The sequence below is a fragment of the Physcomitrium patens genome, chromosome 14 (assembly GCF_059467195.1).
Source record: "Physcomitrium patens ecotype Gransden chromosome 14, ASM5946719v1, whole genome shotgun sequence".
Taxonomy (NCBI): domain Eukaryota; kingdom Viridiplantae; phylum Streptophyta; class Bryopsida; order Funariales; family Funariaceae; genus Physcomitrium; species Physcomitrium patens.
In genome coordinates this window covers 17,244,935-17,262,528 of record NC_143423.1, presented here as the reverse complement: position 1 = coordinate 17,262,528, position 17,594 = coordinate 17,244,935, and the positions used below count along the sequence as shown (strand labels likewise).

The following is a 17,594-nucleotide window of genomic DNA, read 5'->3' as shown; positions in this document are numbered from 1 at the left end:
AATATAAATAACATTACTAAGCATTTATAGTCAATAATTGTCAAAGATAAGAATTTCAAAGAAAATAAATTCTCAATACACTCTTGTGTCACTAAAAAAAAACTAAAAAGTCACTCAAAAGGTGATGTAATATTTAACTAAAAGGGCTATTGCCAAAAACAAGAAGATTAGAAAGTCTTGAAATAAGACTAAGGACTAGAAAGGTATTGACAAGAGTGAAGAAGGCTTCACTCTTGCCTCCATATATATCCTTAACTAGGAGCCAGATGGTGATGTCCTATAGGACCTCCAAAATATGTTGACTTTGCTAATGACATGTCTTAACTTGCAAGGAAAGTTATCTATGTATGTGCCACATGGTTAGCTTATTCCACAAGCTACTATACGGAGTTAACTTGTTCCACAAGCTACCAACACGTGATTAACTTGTTGGCCAAGTTTCAAAGCTACAAACACATCTAAAATCAAAATCACATCTATAAAGCTTTCAGGAAGCTTCACTAAAAGATTTTATAAAACTAATCTATATTTACCTACTTCTATTTAATTATATAAGTAATTATTGAGGTAAATGTATATGTCCATGATATTACCTCTCCTTCTAAGAACAAGTTCCATAAGGAGTAGTCTTCATATGTTAAGGAAGTCCAAAATGCTGCGAATTGTATTTGTCACAAACTTTGATCTTTTTTTTCTTTGAAGATGGTTGATAGGCCCTCTCAACCATCAATAGTTTTCCACCCCAAGGCAAGAAGACCACCCTGTTATTTGGTTGTTGTTGTGACCTTTGTAACTTCTTCCAAATAAAATATTTGGAACATCGTGAGGAATTATTCTTACTTATAATAAAATCACCAAACAACAGGAGTCTCTTCCAAGGTCGTGATACCATACATGTTATATCTTGCCATCTAATCGAGGAAAGACATGTCATTCTTGAGGATCTTCATCTCAATTTCATCATCTTGAAGGTTGTGACAATTACAATATTTCATCTAGTAATTCGACAAATGAAAGCTCTTAAGTTGAATCTGTTGGTTATTTGTTCTCCATCTCTTTAGCATCACAAATACACATAAGCTATAAAAAAAGATAGAAGGTAGAATGTTATCTTCCTTCGAACCTATTTCTTTTATAGTAAAGATTTGTTATTTTTCATCTTGATTTTGATGGATTTTGTTGATGAAAAGCTTCAACTTTCTTTGCTGCATTTGCAAGATTCTTTGATGGCTCCCATGTGTATTCACTAATATCATATCTATGCCAATGAATAAGATATTCCAACCTATTTTTGCACTGCCTTGAGTCTAAGTCTTCTTCCACCTCAAACTCTTAATTATTATCTATTTCTATAGGAAGAGGTGGCAATTATCTTCTTTTCAAAATATTCACTATCTTATATGGCTCAAGAAAGGACATGTGAAATACAAGGTGGATTTTCATAGACTCTGGTAGATGTATCGATAAGCAACATGATTGATTTGTTCACAAGTAGAAAAGATCCTAACCTATGATAGTCCAACTTATTATAAAGACACATAGACTTGATATTGCGACGAAGTAACCATATCTTATCACCTATGTTGAACTATGGTTGCTTCTTGTGATAAACATCTGTGTTTACCTTTTTCTTTTAATTATATCTTTATTGTTGCATATAACTTTGACAAATGATTTGCTAAATCTTTTGCAATAGTATTATCAACTTTTAAAAAGTCAAAAGTATCAAGTCATGGATGATAACCATAATTAGTAAAAAAATATATTTATTGGATAGAAGAATGTATTGAATTATTATATGTAAACTCTGCCAATGGCAAAAGAATTGTCCAATCATCTTGATGATAGTTGATAGTACACTTTAAATACTATTCCAAAATTTGATTCACTCATTGCGTTTGTTCATCAATTTGAAGATGAAAAGCTGAAGAAAGCTTTATATCCATCTTTAGAATCTTGAATAAGGTTCTTCAAAATTTTCATACAAATTGAGTCATCCTATCTGATATAATATCTTTTGGCAATCCATGATAGTAATAGGTATTATCAATAAAAAGTTTAGCTGTTTCTTCACCTGAAATAGATTTTGTATATGGTATAAAATATGCCATTTTGGTGAAGCAATGTATGATTACAAATATGGAATCATATGAACGTGAGACTAGGAGATTAATGATAAAATCCATAGAAACAGAAGACTGTAGTTGTTTTGGAATATGTAACAGTTGAAGTAGTCCATAAGGTCAATAGCAAAGAGTTTTGGATCTTGAAAAAATATTTTATGATTATGCAAAGTCTTTAACTACATTCTATATTTGAGGCCATAAAAAATCTCTTGATATTAGCTCCAAAGTCTTTTTGTGTCCAAAATGTCTGGCTACTGGAAAATCATGATGAACTTGAAGGACACATTATCGTGCTTTGCCTTTTGGAATATATAAAAAATCTTTGAAATATTTTAGGTTGTTCTTGAATTCAAACTTTGAAGTGTCATAGGACTTAAAAGAAGTATTCTTAATATCATGAACAAGAAGATTAGAAGACATACTTAATTGAATTTGCTTGATAAAGGTTGAATCAACAATCAATGTTGATTTTATTGCTCAAAGATGAAAATGCTTGGACTTCAAGAGGATAGTTCTTTGCTGATCAAAAGATGCATCTCTTTCTTTTGGTGGAAGATAAGAATGTCTAGAAAAGGTGTCTTATAGACCTTATTATTTTTCAGATCGATAAGTAATCTTGAAATTGAATCTGAATAAAGACATACTCTAATGGGCTTGACGACGATTCAAAACATGTGCTCACATGAAGTACTCGAGGTTCTTATGCTTCGTATACACAGTAATTGGACTTGAAGTGCCTTCTAGTTAATGATGCCATTCTTGAACTGAATCTACGATTGCAAAGGATTTTTTGTCATGGATCTCATAATTAATTTTGGCTGCTAAAAATTTCTTGGAAAAAAAGCTACTAGGTGGAGTTTTTGATCTATTCCCATTTGTAAAAATACGACACCTATAGCAAAGTTTGATGCATATGTTTCCTTAAAAAAATGCATTAGAAAAGTTGACACAATACAAGATTAATGCAAAAGCAAACTCTTTTTTTAAAACATAAAATGATGCTTCTGTTTTTTTATTCTACTAAATTTTTTCTTCATAAGTCAAATATATAAGTGGAGTTGCAACTTGAAAAAAGTTCTTGATGAAGATTTGATAATAATTAGAAAAGTCTAAAAAGCATTGTACATCTCGTACTGTTCTTAGAATCTTTCAATCTATGATAGTTTGAACCTTCTTGGGATCCATCATAAGGCCTTTGTTGGAAATGATGTATCCTAAAAATTCAACTTGAGTAGTGTAGAATATACACTTTTCTAACTTGGTGTGTAATCTTATATCTTTAAATTTTTGTAATATGCGACAAACATAAAGTTCATGTTCTTTTGTATTCTTAGAGTAGATTCAAATATTATCTAAATAGTAAATAATAAAATCATCTAAAAACTCATAAAAATCTCATTCATAAGCTGTTGAAAAGCGGCTGGTGCATTCATGAGTCCAAAAGGCATGACATTATATTCAAAATGTCCATATTTAGTTCAAAAAGTAGTCTTCCATTCATCCCCTTCTTTGATACGAAGTAAGTTATATGCTCCTCAGAGATCTATTTTAGTATAGATCTTTGATTGATTGAGTTGGTCAAGAAGTCCTGAAATCAAAGACAAATGATACATATTTTTGATAGTGATCTTATTGAATCCTTGATAATCCATGCACATTTATAGAGATCAATCTTTCTTCTTTACAAATAAGATAGAAGCCCGGCTGGAGATTTAGAATGGAGTATGAAGTTGTTTGCCAAGTTTCATCAATGTATTCTTTTAACGCAACCAACTCATTCTGAGACAAGCTATAGATTGATTCGAATGGTGGTTGAGCTCTTTCTTACAGATCAATTGAACAATCGTAAGGTCGATGCTCTAAAAAAATATTTGTATTTTTTTTTTCAAAAATATCTTGTAATTCTTAATATTGGCTAGGAATACCACTTGAAATTTTTCTTCCAGTAGAAATGGGCATAACCTATATAGTAAAAGATGATCCTTCTTTTGCAGCATGTATAAAAGCTCTTGTATCTACTTCTAAAGGTTTGGATATACTAAACTTATGTACTTCTACTTCACTGATCCGATTTTGGATTATACTACCAAAAAAATTAAGGTTATGAAAAATCCAATCTATTTGAGGGTTATATTTTTTTAGCCACAATAATCTTAGTATAACCAGATTATAGAGAGATCTTATTACATTAAATACTACTATACTGTTATGATCTTTAATTGTTATATCTAAAGGAATAGTCTCATTGATAACAATTTTAGAAGATAACAAACGACCATCTATGACTTCTACATGTACGGATTTAGTTTTCTTGGTTAAAGGTATGTTTTGATTTTTGAAAAAATCTCAATCTATAAAACAGGCTGAGGCTCCTAAATCTAATAAGACAAAGACTTTGTGATTTTTAGGTCCTAAAAATACATCTATTATAAAATAAGGTGAAGGGTCTGAAGAGAGAATAAGACCTTTATTAGGTATTGCATATGATTCCAGCCGCATGGTCTCTATTGTAGCTGGAGAAACTCGTTTTCCAACACATTATCTTCTTTGGTAATTGTACTCCTTATTTTGTAATTGTGTTGCTTCTTTGGACAATGTTGAGCACTGTGCTTAGCTTCTTCATAATATAAATACAAACCCTCTCGGTGACGTCAAGTTTTTTCTTGCTTCGTGAGAAATTTAAAATGTACCATATCAATTTGCATTGATTCTGGCCTTGATGAATATGTTTCAGAAAACTTCAGAGCTGCTGCCATTACTTGACTTATTCTTCTCCGACAAAGTCTTTGTTTTTGACGCCTTTCAAATAATCGATTGTCACATGCAATGGCTTAAGTAATAAATTGTTCTAAAGATTTTTCTTTTGGCATTATTAATAACAAATCTTTGATGCTATCCTTCAACCCATATCAAAATTGATTGATAAGTGCTTTGTCATTCTAGTCCACATTGCAAACAATGTTTTGGATTTCAATAGTATATATAGTGGCTGACTGTGATCCTTGTCATAAAGATAAGAGCTTGGTCTTTATTACTCTTTTTCGATTACTTTCTCTAAATGTAGCCGTAAACACTTCTAGGAATGATTTCAAATCATAAAAGAGCCATGAATCTTTTTCTATTAAAGGTGCAAACCAAGAAAGAGCACTTCATGATAGAAGTGTGCTTATGAATCCGACTTGAGTAAATCCATCGAGGTATCAAGAAAGATTCACTCTTGCCTCCATATATACCTTTAACTAAGAGTTATATGGCGATGTCCTGTAGGACCTCTAAAACATGTTGACTTTGCTAGCCACATGTCTTAACTTGCAAGGCAAGTTATCTATGTATGTACCACATGATTAGCTTGTTCCACAAGCTACCAACATGTGGTTAACTTATTGGCCATGTTTCCAACCTACAAACACATCTAAAGTCAAAACCACATCTATGAAGCTTCTAAGAAGGTTCACTAAAAGACTTTATGAAATTAATCTATATTTACTTACTTCTACCTAATCATATAAGTAATTATTGAAGTAAATATATATATGTCTGTGACAATAATACATATATAACAAAGATTACAAGAAAATATAATATTGATTTTTAGACTAGATACTCTTTAAATTCTTTTAAAAATGCATTATAAGCATACAAAGCTATTCTATTTTTTAAAAAATACTTACAATAGAAAATCATATGTAACAATCCAATTTTCTTTAAGGCTTCTATCTCTCACAACAAAATAATAACTTTGATTATGAATTGAGCACCAGAAAAGTGAGCATTGGAAAGTGAGCAGGCCAGAAAATGGCTGTTGAGGTTAGAGATGCACATGAAACGATGGCAGGAGAGCCTTAGGGAGTAGAGAAGAAAGAAGAAAATGGCTGTTGAGGTCAGAGATGCACATGAAACGATGGCAGGAGAGCCTTAGGGAGTAGAGAGGAAAGAAGGGGAGGAGAACACCAAACCTCCCACGAGGCTGATTGTACTCGTCTAAGAACAAAAAACGATGAGTGGATGTATACTCTCTCAGCAAGCAAGCAAGCAGCGAGTGAGCAAAACGACTGACTGACTGGATGGGTCACTAGACCAGACCGTTCGAAGCACGAAATAAGACAATGGAGAACCGCTCGAATAATGAGAGTCGTTTAGGATGATTCCGTTGCCGGGATTCGAACCCGGGTCGCTCGGGTAAGAGCCGAGTATCCTAACCGTCTAGACTACAACGGATGACATATGTCGCTCCCATACACTAGTTTTAATATATAATTTATTAATCTCCTGCACGGTTCTAACTCGCGAAGTCCTCTCACACAGTCGTGGCTTCCAAACCCGTGCTTGCCTCCAAGCAGTAGGCCTTACTCCTGAGCTTGCGGCTACGTCCAAAATCTTCTGTACTTTGCTTCTTTGTCCCTAAACACGACACCCTTCTGAAGAACACCCCTCCGTATGCATCCCACCAGCCATTCAACTCCCATCGCTCTCATGTACTGGACCTCTCACTCTCATCCCCATTGCACTGCTCCTAGGTTGGTTGCATGAAACAAACCACTGCCGCCTCATACTGCCCGCATGGACTTCAAAACCGATCACGGACCCCAGCAACCATGTCCTTCCTTACCTCACTTGAAAATCGCAACATCCAGAAAGTCGCCGGTCTGCACACCACCAACGGCCCCACCCGATCAGCCCCCTGCAACCTCTTCTCCGACCCACTTCAATCCCTCCCCAAACTCCACACTCCGTCACTTCCGCATCAATCTCAAAGGCAAGATGCTCGAAAATCCTCACCTCTTTTTGCAGATGGGGTGGAGTGCGTCGTGCCCACTTACCATTCCACACTTTCCCAACTGTCAGAACGACGCACCAACATGTATCCATGCAGTCACCGCACACGGTCACAGCGTCGCAACGCTGTCTCAATAAGTAGATCACACTGTACAGGAAGTTTTTTGCATGAGCTTAGATTTACACCTTAATATGGATGTTCAAGATATTATTGGTGCTGCTGAGACAGGATCAAGAAAAACTGTTGTAGTCGGCCTTCCAATGCTACGATGGCTTCTGGATGAGCATGAAAAGATTCAAAGGAAATCAGGTTTTGACAAGGCCAGCAAGAAACAATCTGGAGGTCCCTTGCGTGTTCTTATCGTTATTCCTACGAAAGAACTTTTACTATTTCCAAGGTTTCTGAAAGCAAATGTTTTCGAAATAGAAGCCGACGATGTTCAGCTAGATTTGTTGGGTTGGATTTTTGAACTGCTGCTGGTATCAGCTGACAATTTCATTATATCTTTCGATCTAAAAGTTCATTAATCTCAAAAATGATATTGGAGAGTAAAAAATCATTTATCAATTAATGTAAATACTGGCGCTCGCGCTCGTAAGTAGATCACTCAGTACAGGAAGTTTTGCCTTTGACTGCAGCTTCAAGTATGTGTGTGTGTCTCCGTGTCTGCCTATGCGTAGATTCACAACATCAAGAATGTGGTACTAGGGCCTTTACAAAAACACTGTGGAAGGTATGATCTACATGTTGCATTGCTTGCAGTTGGCTTCAACGCAACGGCTATCCCTCCATCATTGCAGCTTCACCACACCATGTGGTAAAACACACAAGTTTATATCAACCCTCTCTCTTTGCAATGCAACTGTGAAACCTTTGAGTGGGAATGGGAAGGGTTGGGATGAAAGCTATGAATAGAGGAAGATGGGATTGGGAGGAAGATGGGATTGGGAACTAGGGGTGTTGGGATGAAGGCCATAATTGTAATGATGATTTTTGATGATGGTTATGATAGGATGAGTTGATTTAGTGAAAAGGTGGGCCTATTTAATATTTTCCTAAATTTCAAGAAATTTCGAATTTATTATTATTATTATTATTATAGAACTATTTTTTAAAGTATTAATATAAATCTTTTTTTTTATTTATCTATTTGTTCAAAAAATCATTAAATTGATAAAAACTTGTAAATTCCTCCTTACTATTTTAAAGAGTATTTAAATAAACATATTTGAAACAAAAAAAATAATTAATTTTCAAAAGCATATCCATGTGGATTTAGGTGTCATATCCTATATAGAAGTTATGTCCTATTCAAATACATTATTTAAAAAGACCATTTTTAAAGCTTTTAAAATTTTATGCAAATTTTATAATGGAATAATTTAAATCAATTCAAAGTTTATAGAAGATTCTTAAAATTATGACGTATTATATGTTTGTGATTAGAGATGTCAAATTCTAAAACATTCTAAACATTATGACTTGCTAAAATGCTATTGCAAAATGATATAATATATAATTGTTCCTTGATGTGCAATATAACATATATCAACAATAAAAGTATTAATATAAAAGATGGCATATATTAATAATAAAAAAAATATGATGAATAAAAAAAATAATAATAATAATAAACATACTTGACATTTTTAATATAATTAAGTAATAATTTTTGTGAGTGTAAGTTTACTTATTCATACAAGTAAACATTGCTACCTTAACATATCAATTTAGTGCTTGAAATGTTGTTGAAATATTAATCTTTACATTGTTCATTAACTATTATAGTTTGTAAATTCTAACTTGTAAGAAATGCAATGGTTTATAGTAATGTACATAACAACTTATTGAATAAAATATACACTATTTGATTGCAATTAGAAACATGATTAGAAGCACCAAAAGTCACAAACAACAACAATGTTATGTGAGTTGTAATGTAACAAAGAATTATGAGTGACAATGAAAGATTTATTACAAGATGAAAATCTTAGATTTTAGCTTGTTAAAATCTTATAATATTTAAATTACTTGTATGCAACAGGTGGTTAAAAGTTGTAACAAAGACAAGTTGTAGCTAGAATTGTGAATAATACCTGTCAAAATTAAATAATGTTTTCATAATATTTGTCAAAAAACAACGCAACCCTAGAGTGAGTGAGTGCGTAGCAGAAGGTGTTTATCTGGCTGCCCTGACGTTGTGCTCTGTTGTGTTTGTGTTATGCCCTCCCTTTGCTCTTTCTTTCCACAAGCTTTCCATTCTTGCGTTGCGTTGCTGCTGCCGCGGCGTTGTTTGGGTTGTTTGCCCGTCTCTTGGAGGAGGAGGAGCCAGGAGACGCTTTCTGGACATGGCAGCGCAAGTTGCAGCACCGACTCCGAATTCGTAACCGCGAGATCCTCCGCGTAACGTCATGGGTGCTCCCAGTGGACAACCTGGCCCGCCTCGCAATATTCCGGTGGTGGACCGAGAGATGGCGAGATTTGCTGCAGCTCTACTGTGCTGTCATTACCTGGGTCAAGAATGCAAGCGCAAGCGATCAGGCTTCAGTCGCTCCGGAATTGTCTGCGCCATACTCTCCCATGGCGGAGTTACGAGAAACCGAGAGCGGTGCTGGTCTCGTTTTCTAATTCCTGACGCTCTTGGCTATTGTCAAACGTGCGGCAACGAGTGCAGAGGCAATGTGTCTGCCCGAAAGAGGTGGTCAGAGTGGCAGCACCCATTCATGAATGCGTAGGCCAATTTCAGCAGCGAACGACTCATTGTCGATCGGAGTTGATAGTGAGTGGTCGATGGTTGATTGATGACGGGCAAGGACAAGGGTGCAGCCGCAGGGCAGATGTGGGCGATTACAAGGCAGCCGTGTTGGATGTACAAGGCATCCGTCTCGCCCGTGTGCCAAGGCTTTCATGTGGTGTTCTGTAGGGTTCCGGACGAAGCGCTTGTAACTTGGTGCCCGGGGCACAACCTGAACGACGCAGCGGATTCTCTGATTGATGACCGAGGGCTCACCCGAGCTTGGTGTGGTGTGCCTATTACTGCAGTGCAACCTAAGAGTGTGGCTGGTTGATAGTTTTATTGGAGAGTTGACAGGAAACTATTGGGGTGAGTATGTGGTGCGACCTTGATTGTCAGTATCGGTCTAACCGCAATGAAGATTTTCCTTCAGCTAGTCCTGATCGGTTGTGGCGGGATGGATGCCGACTAAGGTCGTTAAGCGGGTTTGGCTTGATATGTCCGGCATGTTTGAGGTGAAGGAAGTGGTTCCATTGAATTAGTAGAAAGTGACTTGTTTTGTGTGACCCCGTCAACCCGCAAATGTTGCTTTGGTTTCAATTTTGCGACGTGTTAGTTTCAATTTTGCGACCTGTGTTATGGTAGTGAAGTTGATGCTGGCCCAACTTAGCAATGTCACATATGCCTCGACTTCCGTCATACTGTATATCGACGCCCAGTGCATGACTACAAGGCAGTGCCATGTTCACTGGGGGGAGTAGAGAAGCAAAAACATTGCTGTGGAAATTCTTGGAGCGAATTCTGTTGCAATATGGAGTGTCCTTGTCCGTAACACAGATCGTACTGTCCGTCGGTCATTAGTGATATGCTGTTGAAGCATGGGATGGCGTTAGAACTGTGCAGGGGATTCCGTATACTATATATAAATACAAGTGTATGAATGCTTAAAACAAGAGCCGAGTTCCTCACCATTGTAGTCTAGATGGTTAGGATACTCGGCTCTTGAGGAGCTTGGCCTAGGTCTCCGTGAAATTCGGATCCGCACTGTCAGGCCTAGATCCGATATTTTAGGAATGTCAACTTAAAGAGTTTCTCTGCATTTGGAGAGTGTTTTTAGATTTGTGCAACCATCAGTGATACAAAGTACGTATTTAGTAGAAAACTTCGTATCAAATACAAGTCATTTTCGATAAATTGGACTGAAGTTCAGTAGCTGGTGGAGCCAGAGCACCGTAGAAAGGCAGGCTTAGTGTCAGAATCTTACCTGGCGAACTTCATGGTCATAGGGCACATATCAGGACGAACGCCAGGTGCCCGAAAACTATCCGCTTGGCAAAGTCGAACCTGCATAGATCATTCCAGCAACTCACTATTAGATCCAACAACTACTTTGAAATTCAATTTACACAGGAGGGAAAGAAAAGTACGTCAATTCGCTCGAAGACCACCAGAAAAAATTAGCAGCAAACGTCCACAACATGGTACCAAAAGGCAACAGCTAGCTACCACCCCGAGCGAGGAAGACAACACCCAAATACCACCAAATAATCCCAATCAAACAGCGGGTGAGCCAGTCAAGCCACAGACATTTATTTGGCAGCCAAAAACAACCCAAAACAAGAGCCAAACAACTACAATAACACAACCGATTACAGGAGACCGAAGGTACCAAACCCCAAACCTTTACAATAGCTTCTGGTCAGCACTAGCGTCCAATAGAATCCCAGAAGCAACGACCACAAATCCAGTTAAAATACGTGTATTTTACAGAAAACGAGACGGCCTCCTAGAAACGTTGACAAAAATCCAAGGCCATTCACTAAAACAACCGGTAGCCTTCCAGCTACCACACGGTCTTGAAGAAAAGGCTTGAAAGAAGTCAGCCAGAAACCATATGACCAAAGAGACCATGCTACATATGCGAATCAAAATAGTCCTCAAACAAAAACACGGGAATCCACTCAGGATATGGGAAGATGCACACTGGCTGTATACATGGAACACAACAACTCCAAGGACCGCACTATGCATCATCACCGCCCTCCTGAAATACAACGAAGAAGTGTGCACAATACGACACTCACATGGGTTGCAATGGACAACAATCCCGGTGAACTTACAGAACTTCATCCCGAGATTTTTACCACATAATACGAAGGCGTGGGATATTGAATCGAATGAACTGTCATCCTATTAGGGATACAGCTCTACACGGTCTCCTGATGAACATACATTCCAGCACAGACCAACACCAACCACCCAAAATGATTCTGACAAAGATGGGGAGTCCGCCACCCCAGAAACGGACAAAATCAATGAATAATCCCTTAATCCTCGCGTCGCTCAACTTACCAGGATTTGGCAGAGATATGCTGGGTGTACGTAAGCGACGGGAGGTGAGGGACTTCTTCCAGGAATTCCATCCTAAGCCAGAAATCATTCTGATGCAGGAGCACAAGCTCTCTCTCGAGAAAGGAAAAAAATATCTTTTAGGAAAGGGTGGAGAATTGATCCACCTAAGCAATTTCCGCCCAATCTCCATTTTGGGATTAGTATACAAGATCATAGCCAAACTACTTGCTAAGCAAACAATATTTTTTGAAGATTGCTTTTGTCCCTAGTAGATAGAAAGATGTAGTGGAAAAACAATGATAAAGTGTAGAAAGATTGTAAAAAGTTTAGTTTTAATATTGTTTTTTATAGAAAGAAATTCTATTTATTTTGTAGAGGAATAAATGAGCCAAATCAAAGTAAATAAGATAAACAATTGATACAAACATATTAATAAGAGAGTTAATACTAGGTTAAAGCAAAACTTACTTTAAATTATCAAAAATTGATATCCAAAGAGAACTAGTTGTCAATCTAGATCAAAATCAGACCTCAAGGCACAAAACCATGCACCTCCAACAATTCTAGAATTCTTTTGCAAATTAAAGAGAGAAATTTGAGAAAAAAAACTTCATAGGATTTCTTTGAGCATTGGTTTTGAAAAGTTTGAATTTGTAATAATTTGTAAGAGATTTGCAAAGTCAAGGTTATTTTTGGTGAATTTGGTTTTGAGAAATAAAAAAAAGATTTACATTTGAAAGAAATTTATGACTTTTGTATTACGTATATGAGTGAAAATTTGTGGATTTGTGATCATAGTTGATTTTATTGCGTGTTGTAAGTTTGAATATAATCAAATAATTAGATTGAAGGATATTGAAGTTTAAGTGATTTGAAGACTTGGAAATAAGGTTTTGAAGGTCATGGAGGGTTTTTAAGATCTTTAGCAATTTGCTAATTGAATTGAGGTGAAATTCATGTATGTGGATAGTAGACTTGATTTTTAATATAAATGTGAATTTTGAGAGGTATTTAATGGTGAAATTAAGAGATTTTGGCTTAACGAGATTAGCGTTAAGATTGGAGAAGGAGGACGACCAACCCTCAAGTAGATTTTAGGATTTATCATCCATTTGAAATGTACAAACTTTTTCAAAACTTTTGTGCTTGTTGTTAACTTAGTTGTTATAAGATATACAAAGTCTAAATTGAAATCAATGATTCAATCATTTATTATTGAATTTTTAATATACTATAGGATTATTAAGAGTTTTTTTTAAGATTTAGGATTTGATTAAAGATTGATTAGGATTGGTTTAGGATCTAAGGTTTGATGAGGATTTGATTAGGATTTGAGATTTGTATAAGATTTAATTAGGACTTAGAATTTTTTTAGATTTGATTAGGATTTGAATAAGGATTGATTAGAATTTGTCTACGATTTTATTAAGATTTATTAGAGTTGCTTTAGGATTTAGAATTTCATTAGGATTTTATTAGGATTCATTAGAATTGGTCTAGGATTTAGAATTTCATTAGGATTTCATTAGGGTTTGATCTAAGATTTGATTAAGATTCATTAAGATTTTAATTAGAATTTCAATTAGGATTTGACTTAGAATTTGGTTTAAGTTCATTAGAATTTTAGTTAGGATTAAATTAAGATTTAATTAGAATTTATTTAAGATTTATTTAAGATTTCTATTTTTAATATTTCTTTAATATTTTTTATTATTTCTTTAAATTTTTTTATTTCTTATACTTCTTTAAGATTATTGTTATTTCTTTAAAGGTTTATTTTTATATTTCTTTAAGATTTTTTACTATTTTTTTTAAAAAAAATTTAAGACTTCTTTATATTTCTTCTATAAATTCTTTTAAATTTATTTTAGATTGATAAAGTTTGATTATGATTATTAAGATTCACTTTCAATTTATTTAAGTTTCTATTAGACTTGAAAAGACTGTTGTTGCATTTCTACTTACCTTCCACAACTAGGTACCTAGTACATTTTCAAGCAAGAACACACATAATATGATACTAGAGAGGTATATTTTTGACAACATTTTGATGGCTCAATTTGCAATGGATTGAGGAGAAGAGAGTGCTGTCGTGTTGTAACACGAGTATACTGTGAAAATATAAAGAAAGAGGACTTTTATTAATGTTCAGTTACCTCGAATATTGGGAGCAACGACCAATTCCAGTGCAAATACTGAGAGGCTAGGTTCAGTCACCCCGTTACAGTTAGCCGGGGCATACTGAAATGCTCCATTTGATTCCAATAACGGAAGTCAGCAAGAAGAGAAAGGACCAATTCACACGACGCGTGAGCTTGGTTCGAAGAGCCAATTGGATCCAATTTCAAGAATCCAATCCGGGTCCTCTTACCCAATATGAGACCTGAATTGGTCGGGCAACCCAATGCAGTCTAATTACGAGAAAATCCAGGTCTTACTATGGGCCTCAGCCAATCTGACGCGAAGGATCAATTTGATCCAATTACAGGAACATCCGGGTCTTACTACTGGACTCTTAGCCGATATGAGACTTGAATTGGTCGGGCGACTCAATGTGGTCTCGATTATGGGGTTTTGATTCTGTTTCAGGCTGTCCTGTTCTCTGTGCCGTTTCAAGGAATGTTGTTTTCGGTAAAAAGATCTCTTAAAGGTAAAAACGGAGGAGAAAGCTCTGACGGCGAGAGCCAATTCCAGATCCAAGACGGATGGAGCCAATTCCGGATCCAAGATGGAAGATTGAAGAAATTCAGAGGCTAGGGTTTGAAAGAGGGGAGAATTAGGGTTAAAGGGGAGGAAGATTAAGAAATGGAGGGGGGTTTTTTTTTTTTTTTTTTTCAGATCAGGGTTTTTTGGATCAAAGAGCTAGCTTCAAGTTCTTTTCAAGGTCACTAGGTTGGTTTCATTACGGTTTGTGAGGGGAGAGCAATCGCTGCTCAAAATAAGTGTTTATTTTGGTGTTTCAGATTTTATATAAAACATTGATGGTTTGCATTTTCAATCGGTTTGTGCAAGTCGTGTAGCATCTATGGATCAAAATTTGGTATTGTCTAGATAGTTGGGTGTGCTAAGTATATACAAAAATTTGTGTTAATCTAACGATGCAATCAAGAGATATCTGGGTTTTAGTACAAAGGGTTGTCGAAAGTTGGCAGTCTAGGATTGGATAGGATTTCTGTGATATCTGAAGATCTACTAGTTGGATCGACGTAATTTTTGGCTTGGTAATAGAAGATTTGGAGATCAAGCGGCTATTCAATTTTGAGCTGGAGTTAATGGTTGACAAAGGAGAAATCACTTTTGAAGTTTCTACATCAAATTTCAAGGTTGCGGCCGAGTGTCATCAGTGCGGTTTTTGGGCGTTTTCTTGCAATCTGTAAATTAGGTTGGGCTGAAAATTTTTGAGCATATAGAAGGCTTATACTGGTATTTGGGTGCAAAATTTCACACTAAGTGGACAGTTGGATCAAAAGTTACAACTTGTCAAAGCTCACTGGCTAGGGTTAGGGCTTGTTAAGAAAAACAAAAACAACTTAATTATAAAAGAAATAAAGCAATTGGAATATTGTACGGTTAAAATGACTATGAGGAGTGTTTTTAAATACTTGGAAATTGATATTTCAATTATATTCTTCATACATGGATAAAATCTATTAGGGTTTCTTTGTTATTTGCAAAAACAACTATACCTTCCACAGCTAGATACCTAGTGTATTCCCGAACAAGACAACACGTAATACGACAGCGCCCAACCACTTATCCTCCTTTTATTAGACTTTGAGAAGACTTATAACAAAATAAGCTAGAACTTCTTGAAATATACCATGTTGCATATGGAATTTTTGTAAGATTCGGTGAACTTAGTAATGTTGCTATATAATGAGGAAGCTACTACAATCATGCTAAATAAGATACTAAGGAGATACTTCTCTCTCCAACAATCAATGAAACAAATGTGCTTGCTAGCACCTTATCTCTACTTTGTAATATTTGATGTACTCAAACTTATGCTCTTTGATCCCACTAGATCACTAATCAATTTTATCCTCTCAGTCAATCACTCAACAACAAACTAAATGTATGTGGATGATTGAACCTTATACCTTAGTGCATCAAAAATTAATCTGATTACAACTTTGAATATTTTCACATTCTTGTATGAAGGCAATGGAGCCAAAATCAATTGGCAGAAGTCATATGGAATTTAGGCATACCACCAACCACATGTATGATAATGGATGAGGAACTCCAACATGATTTGGTTATCTACAAAAAATACCACATGATATCTAGGTTTTTTGATTGGCTTCAAGACTCTTGCAGAAACTATAGCAAATAAGATTATTCAGAGCCTCACTATTGGCCTAATAATATAGAGTGCATAGTATAAAATCTTTCATTGGCAAGGTATGTCATGCCAATAAATCAAATAATCTTAACCATAATCTGAATTTTATATTTATGTTTGGCATTTACAAACTTGATATTTAAAACAATATGTAGCATTATCAAAAACTTTACTTGGAGAGCTTATGCAAGCAAAACTACCAAGACAAAACTTAAATGATCTACTTTTATTCAAATAAAAAACTCAAGAAGTACTAAGATATTAGATCCTTGGCTATAAATACAATTACTCATGACTAAACTTGTAATTTGTACCTTGAAACTAAGCTATAAGTCCTAAAAAATCTTTATCCAATATTATATAAGTTGTACAAAACCAAGTAGAATAAGAAGGTGGCCACAACACCTTCATTGGATCTCAACAAGTTGTACACCAATCTATGATTCTACTCCTCTTTGAAGAGCAATCTTCTAAGCATAGTTCTCTGTGAAAGAAGGATTAGAACATGTTGCCCCGAGTCATGCTCCGAAGATCTTACGACAATTCTTATTTGATAATTCATTAATATAATAAACTTTGAGTGCTAGATTTGTCATTGAACTAACATCTACATATTTCACTTGGACAAAAAGAAGCATTTTTTAAATCAAAGATATCTTCTATTAACCATCTAGTCAATGGCCCACAATTTCTTTCATCAAGTCAGCTACTAAATTATACATAGCCAAAATACAATGGCTCGCAATGATTTAAGCTATTTCTTGGAAATTGCCACATATAATCCTTCTCAAAATTGGTGACTGGATCGCTTTAACAACGTCTAATATAGCTACAATTTACCACCTTCAATAATGATTAGATTCCACGTGGCTTTATAAAATCTTTTAAGTATTCTATTTAGAAGAAATCCTACTAGTAGAGACAAATCTACAAATGCTTCCATTGTATACTTTCTATTATGTTCAAATAATTTGTATGTCAAGGACTAAGAAAGAAGTTCTTTCCTACAATCTAGATACATATTACAAAGGCAACAAATTATGGTTATATAGAATGACCTCTATCAGTCTATTTTCATGAAATCCTTGAGATTGGCACTGGAAATGAGAAAGCTACTTAAAAGAATGTAACTTCTTTCAATATATGATAAAACACGATTATGAATTCAGCCTAAGCAAAATAAGCCATATAATATGAGGTCTCTAAGAATTGAAAAGTCAAACATATTTATTGAAAGAAAAAAAATTACTTATCCAAAGA

General features: G+C 35.3%; 1 long non-coding RNA gene and 1 other non-coding gene across 2 annotated transcripts; both read right to left on the bottom strand.

Moving 5' to 3' along the window:
* Positions 1-6,271: 6,271 nt before the first annotated feature.
* TRNAK-CUU (transfer RNA lysine (anticodon CUU)) lies at positions 6,272-6,344 on the bottom strand. Its single transcript has one exon. It is a non-coding gene; the product is annotated as a tRNA-Lys (tRNA).
* Positions 6,345-9,533: 3,189 nt separating this feature from the next.
* On the bottom strand, positions 9,534-11,686 carry LOC112291141 (uncharacterized). Its single transcript, XR_016506470.1, has 3 exons — positions 11,633-11,686; positions 10,902-10,981; positions 9,534-10,505 (listed from the first exon to the last, which is right to left on the bottom strand). It is a non-coding gene; the product is annotated as an uncharacterized LOC112291141 (long non-coding RNA).
* Between the last annotated feature and the right edge of the window lie 5,908 nt (positions 11,687-17,594).